Source organism: Pleurodeles waltl, chromosome 12, assembly GCF_031143425.1.
Source record: "Pleurodeles waltl isolate 20211129_DDA chromosome 12, aPleWal1.hap1.20221129, whole genome shotgun sequence".
NCBI lineage: Eukaryota > Metazoa > Chordata > Amphibia > Caudata > Salamandridae > Pleurodeles > Pleurodeles waltl.
In genome coordinates this window covers 105,088,214-105,095,330 of record NC_090451.1, presented here as the reverse complement: position 1 = coordinate 105,095,330, position 7,117 = coordinate 105,088,214, and the positions used below count along the sequence as shown (strand labels likewise).

Sequence of the window (7,117 nt, the reverse complement as noted above, 5' to 3'; positions counted from 1 at the left end):
TTTAACCCCAGATTTCGTCAAGCTGCAGAAGCAGTTTGCCATCGATGTGTCACTTGCCAACAGATGAACCCAGGAAAGGGAACAGTTGTGAATGCGAGCCACATTGGTAGGGCAAGCGGTCCTTTTAGTCGTATGCAGATGGACTTCATTGAGATGCCTGTGCATGGAGGTTTAAAATATGTGTTGGTGATTGTGTGCATTTTTAGTCATTGGATTGAGGCATACCCCACACGTAGAAATTACAGCCTTACAGTTGCCAAGCTATTATTGAGGGAGTTAATACCACGTTTCGGATTCCCGATCTCTTTAGAATCAGATAGGGGAAGTCACTTCAATAACGAGGTGATGAAGTTACTTTGCGAAGCACTGAACATTGAGCAAAAGCTGCACTGTAGCTATCGCCCTGAAGCATCAGGACTGGTGGAGCAGATGAATGGTACGCTGAAGTCGAGAATGGCAAAAATATGTGCATCAACAAATTTGAAATGGCCTGACGCATTGCCCTTAGTGCTAATGTCAATGAGAAACACTCCGGATAGAAAAACTGGATTGTCTCCGCACGAAATTCTCATGGGCAGGGCTATGAGACTTCCTGCAGTTCCCGCAAACATGCTTTTGAATATTACAGATGATATGGTGTTAGACTACTGCAAAGGTCTGGCTGACGTGGTTCGCTCTTTCTCTCACCAGGTGGAGGCGACCACCTTGCCACCGATCCAAGGTCCAGGACACGCACTGAAAGCAGGTGACTGGGTCGTGATAAAGAAGCACGTGAGGAAGTCGTGTCTGGAACCCCGTTGGAAAGGCCCTTTCCAAGTGATCCTGACGACAACTACCGCTGTGAAGTGTGCGGGGGTTCCCAACTGGATTCACGCCAGTCATACAAAGAAGGTGCTGTGTCCCACAGATGAGGAAGTTGAAGCGCTGAAACTACCAGTGCCTGATAAAACGGTGTCGAGTGCTGGGACAGAACAAAAGCGAACTGAAAGCGAACAAGCAACAGCAGGAGAAAAGGAGATATTATTGGAGAACGAAGAGTCCGACTCACTTGGGGAAGACCAAGGAGAAAGTTCAGACAGCGACGACGAAGCTGCTGGTGACAAAGAGCCTGAAGCAGCTGAGGGTAGCAAAAAGCCTGAAGCAGCTGAAGGTGACAAGGAACCTGAAGCAGCTGAAAGTGATACAGAGCCTGAAGAAAGTAACGGTGACGAAGGGCTCGAAGAGAGTGAGAAGGCAGGAGAGCCCGAGCAGGAGGGGGCTTTCCCAGAAATAGATGATACAGAAAAAGAAAAAGAAAACGTGACTGATTCCCCTGAAGGTGGGGACAAAGAAGAGCAGAACGAAAGAGTTCAAACCTCTACAGAAAAGGGTGCAGGTCCATCAAATGGACACGGTGCAGAAAGAAGACTAAGTATCTCACCGATAAAAGAAAAGGGTAAAGAAGGTTTGAACGAAGGAGGAAGGCCGAAAGTGAAAGAGAAAAGAAAGGAAGTGACTGTCGTGGAACAATCGTCAAGTGAGGAAAAAGACTTGGCGAAGGAGGAAAGTACCAGCGAAGCAGAATCGAAGAGAGAAGCAAAATTGAAAAGGAAAAGGATACCAAACAAGAGGTATTCCGGTCCTGAATGGGCATATGCAGTAAACGATGATTGGACTGATGAGTTTGTATCTCTAAGCATCGAGAACGAAGAAGAAGAAGAGATACCAATAGAAAAGAAAAGCTTCATAGACTCTGTTGATTGAAACGGTAGTAAATGGCATTGCTTGCTGCAATCTAACGTGAGACAAACAACCAGCTGAGACATTGCTAAACCGAATTGAGACAAATGCTGCTAACCGATAAGTGACTGGCCTTTTGAAGAAGACGGTGTGAACATTGTGCTCGTTCAGCTTTGTAACTGAATTGCTAAGTAGTTTCATTTATAAGTGCTTCTAGCTCTCTGATTCTATACAGATCATGCCTGGGTACGCTATGCAAAACAATAGAAAGAAATATTGTAAATACGTGTGTATAGGCTTGGTACTAACATGTGTACTAATAATAATGGCAATTGTGTTTGGAATGCATGGGAAAGGTGAGAAGGAAACTATTGCTGCTTCTACTATTGTTCCTGTTACTGTCACTGAACTAACACCATTGAAAAGACAAGCACTGGATGAGAGGCTCTTGCACGATAAGAAAGAGCTTTCGTATAACGTTTTCTATCGCTTATTAACAGAGTATGTTGAGACTATGGATGCAAAAGATTGTTATGTGTGTACCCAGATACCGACATCAGTAAAGGAAGGGGTGACTTATCACCACATGCCCCTCACATATGGGATTACATGTAGTATAGTAATGTCTAGGTTTTATGGTCAATCTAACATACAGTATTTTTTCTCAAATTATGATGTTACCTTTGCTTATGTTCCTATAATAGCGCAGCTAAGCGAGACTGCAAAATATTGGGATTACAAAATTATGAGGGACTTTTTCGAGCCAATGCAACCTTTTGAAACGGCTCATGCTCATAGGGAGAACCTTACTTGCTCCGTCTCTGCTGTAGAAATAAGCTTTTTAGATCGCACAGATGATAGAAGGGCTCAAATGAAGGCGAAATTAGAAAAAGAACTACATAAGAGGACTTCAGTAGATAACTATGACTTTGCTGCTATAAAGACACAAGGGAAAATTGCTTTAGATGCTTGGCATGTAGGGAAATTTTGTATATATCGAGGTGAATCTTAATATGACAATATTTTTGTAGGAGCGAGTGAATGCAAACATACGTTTATCTTTAAGGCCAAATGGACATTCATGATGGACGGACTTGACCCTGTCATTCCAGGGGTGTATTACATTTGTGGGCATAATGCCTATTATCGTCTTCCAAAGGGATGGTGGGGAAGATGTTATTTGGGTATAGTGTTTCCAAAGGTTTATCAACTGGATGACATATCGATGATTGAAAAGACACCTGGATCCCATCGTATCCAGAAAAGAGAGACCGCAGCTGCTGTGGTAGGTGATATATTTGGAGCCATGATTCCTTCACTAGGAGTTGTGCTGAATTCCATCAAAATAAGAAAGTTGTCTACTATAGTGGATAACATGTTGACAAAGTTTTCAGGTGCTATAATACTGATGGATGCTGAACTTGCAGCGGAAAGAGCTATGACTCTTCAAAATAAGCTTGCTTTAGACATTCTTTTAGCAAAGGATGGAGGCGTTTGCAAAATGATTGGTGCACGTCACTGCTGCACCTATATGCCTGATAATAGTGTGAAAATTAAAACTATGCTTGCTAATCTAACAAAAGAAAGTGCAGATTTGAAAGAACTGAAAGAACCAGGAGTGTGGGAGAAGGTTGGAAAGGGACTTGCTTCAGTGGGACATTGGATTGGGGGAATTTGGAATGGAATATTGTTGAAAATAATAGAAGGGATATTAATAGTGATAATTTGTGTATTTGGAATTTGGGGAATAAAAAGGGGAATAATAATGATTATGGAGAAAATTAAAAGAAGAAAGGAGGAGAAAATAATGAAAAGAATGGCAGAAGAATACAAAGCGCAAACTAGGGGAACTAAAAGGAAAAGGGAGCTGACAGAATTTTAATGGGATAAAATTTGTGGGCTAAATTTGTGTGATGACAAGTAGTCATCAGAGGAGGGATTGATGAAGCAGAAAATGAAGGTTTTGATTTATTAACGCATAAACGTAGTGTGAAACAATCATGTGTGATATTAACCGAACTAATAAAGATTGTACGGGGACAAAATGTGCCCTCAGAGTAGTTTGCCATCATTTATACGCGTGCTTTATATAACGTGGTGTGGTAGAATTGTGCTAATTCGACATAATCATAAACGTGTGCTACGATTTGCTTATTTGAAATGTCTTAGCTTAGCATTACTTTAGCGGAGGCTTTGGCCTAGTTGCCTGGTCTCACGGTTTAGATGTTCGTATTTTTCCACTGTGCTATTAAACGTGTATTTTTGCTTGGAGCTGTATTTTTCCACAAGAAACTGTTCACATGCTTATCTTAAAGTTGGTGCCAGCATGGCATATTTTCTCCTTAATTCAAGGTCGGCTTGCAGGTGCGGACAATGGAGGCTCTGAGAGTAAGCTAATCGAGAGACAATGTTGCAACTTGCGTACCCATCTCCAAGGATAATGTATGCTTAAGTAAAAGCTTGAGAACTGTCGTTTTTGATTGGTCAATTTGAAGCTAACCTATGAACCCTCCAATGGAGACCCTACTGGACTTGAACTGTTGTCTATAAAACCCAGGTGCACGAGAGGAAAGCTCTCTATCTTCGGACATCCCGCCATTTTGACTTCGTAGCTACTATGACCCATTTTGCTGCGACGCCATTTTGAGAGACTTTGATGCTTTCTCCAATCGAGAGAAAGAGACTTTAATGATTCTTGCCCTAGAGACTTTAACTTTGATTTGCCCCTTTGCATGAAGTAGTAGCCTTACTTTGCCGCCGTGAGGCAATTGCCCCGTTCACCCCTGCCCCTTTGTTCCGTCCCATGCTGATCGAGAAACGATACCTGTGAGACGAAGAATTCATTGATTGCTGATTGGAATTGGTAAATATGAAAGGAAATTGTAAAATTGCATTGTGTTCCTTTTAGGTAACCGACTGCTGATTTTGATAAGGACCCTAGCTAGGAGTTTTCTAAATTGATGTTGCTAAATTGTTTTTGCATGAAGTCCCACATGCTGATGCTAATTTGAGGTTAGATGAGGATTCCATATGTCGCACGATGCAATTGGAGATCTTGTTATGCTGACTAAATGTACGTAATTAGCCCATTGCAGATTATCGTATTAGTGCTTTGCATTGCCACTATCGAATGCCTTGTGATTCAAATGCTACATAGATTACACTTGTTCCGACGATATGGACAGCTATTAATGTTCATTTATGTTTATCATTTGGTGTTGAGACACATCTATATTGTGCTAGCTTTGTTAATATAGGGAAATAAATTCACTAACTTTGCAATAAACTGGTGTGGTTATTCCTGGCTGAAAGGTCAGGGTTCGCCGAAATGTATTCTGGACTAATTGTTAAGTGTTATGTTGTTCAAGGTGTTGCTTATGTTCGTTATTGATTATTGATTTGATGCGACTGATCGATATAAGAGTACAGAGAGCTCCCACTAAGTCAAAAGATTCATCGGCCTAAAGAGCGTCCAAACGTAGGTAAATTGTTACTACGTTCCGCTCTATCAGCAGCAGCTGTTCATAAATACAGTGGAAGATCCCTGTCTCTCTGATCCCTCGTTCGTGCTCGCTCCCCCCACCCACCACAACAAAACGCTATGACGCGGACATCATAGCCCACCTTATAGCGCTTTAACTCCTCCCACCCTGACCTCTACCCCTTCCATGTTATGTTGCTTGCCCCACCCTCCGTGCTGTTTCTTGTCTCGCCCCTTCTGCCAGACAAGCATTTGAAATACAATGGGTTTCACATTTGCTCATTAGAACTATTGGTGTTTTAAATTCCTAACTGGATTTTTCTTGCCACATAAATTGAAAATGAAAAGTAAAGCAGTTGACATAAGCAAGGCCATTCAAAGCACCACGGCCGCCATCAGCACGAGCGCGAGGGAGAGACGCAAAAGGAAAAAGAAGTTCACTTGCAGTCAAATGTATCAACAAAAGTGCAAGTATTCATGTAACAGGGTTGATGGTCAAGGCTGTTACAAAGCTGCCTCAAAGCAGGAGAGACGTAATGGATTTACCAATTATAAAAAAATGATTTTTGAAAGGCAAGCCCACTCACCACTGAAAGTGATGAGCGTGAGGTGGGGGTGGTTAAAAGCCCACAATACTTACAACACGGCAAAGTGCTTGCCAGCTGGACCTAAAAAAGGCTATGACCAGTATTGTCTTAAGGATTTCGGGGCACAGGTAAAAAATATTTTAGGTGCCCCTGTTTGGCAAAGCTTTGAATTTTATCACCCATTTTCTGCTAATTCAAGCCCCATGATGGCATACAAAATTGGTTTATATGTTAAATGTTGAGATGGAGATATAGAAAAAGGTAACACAAAGAAAATTTCATTTTGCCAGGGGGCCCTTAGAAAAGAGGATCCTGGGTGCCCAGTTTGCCTATGCCTTTAAACATCTCCGGCTAGGACGTGGTCAGCGCTGGCGGCTTCAAGGTGCTTTTATTCCAGAACTTTCAGCCATGATGAACAAGCAGTGCTGCTGTATGGCTAAAAGACACCCCGACACTGACAACGCCAATAGCTCTTGGGTTGCCCAGACCTATTGGCTTTGTCAGTGGTTGCTTGTTTCCTTTTTTTTCAACTGCCCATAATGCAGAATCGCAGGCATTAACCCAGTTTCCACACTGGAGTCCCCGCACCGAAACTTCCACAGCCACTGTTTTATGCACAGACTTCCTGCTTTCCTAATCTGGAAGAGGAAGGACTTTGCCGTGATGTGCGAGATGCACACAGCCAATGGCTGCAGAGAACTCACTTTACAGTCCTCATAAGACTGACGTCAGTAAGTAGTCGTGGCCGAGTGGTTAAGGCGATGGACTAGAAATCCATTGGGGTCTCCCCGCGCAGGTTCAAATCCTGCCGACTACGTGCATTTTTATTGCTTGCATTTAAACACATTTTAGACTATTGGCTTTATACATGGGCATGTTTTTTGCGGAGCTCCAGCAAGAATAAGCTTCAAGTGGAGAAGCGTGCATACAATTGAGCACAATCTATATATTGTTTCTCTGCATTAGGTGCAGACCCCTAATTTACCAGATTGGGCGATTTAGAAATGTTCGTTTCACGTCACGGGCAGACCTGGGTCGTGGGGCTCATCGCGGACGGAGGGTTTGGTGAGGTCCACACCGACCAGTGGCGGGATCACTGCTGGAAAATAAAAATATGCCCTTCAGGAGCCCCGAATCCGGGGCTAGGAGCCTGTTAAACGAAGGGCCTTGTCCTGGAGAGAGAAGGAAAGCCAAAGTAAGTCAGTCTAGCAGACGTCACCATTTTGTACAAACTGCCCCGAGGAAGTTCATAAAACGGGGAAAGAAGTCGCCGCTACCTTTCTCTATTGGTCACAAACTGTTCACGTGGTTTAGTGCCTCAGAGCCCACG

The 7,117-nt window shown here is 43.0% G+C and overlaps 1 non-coding gene across 1 annotated transcript; it reads left to right on the top strand.

The window, feature by feature from the left end:
* Positions 1-6,522: 6,522 nt before the first annotated feature.
* TRNAS-AGA (transfer RNA serine (anticodon AGA)) lies at positions 6,523-6,604 on the top strand. The gene has a single exon. It is a non-coding gene; the product is annotated as a tRNA-Ser (tRNA).
* Positions 6,605-7,117: the final 513 nt, after the last annotated feature.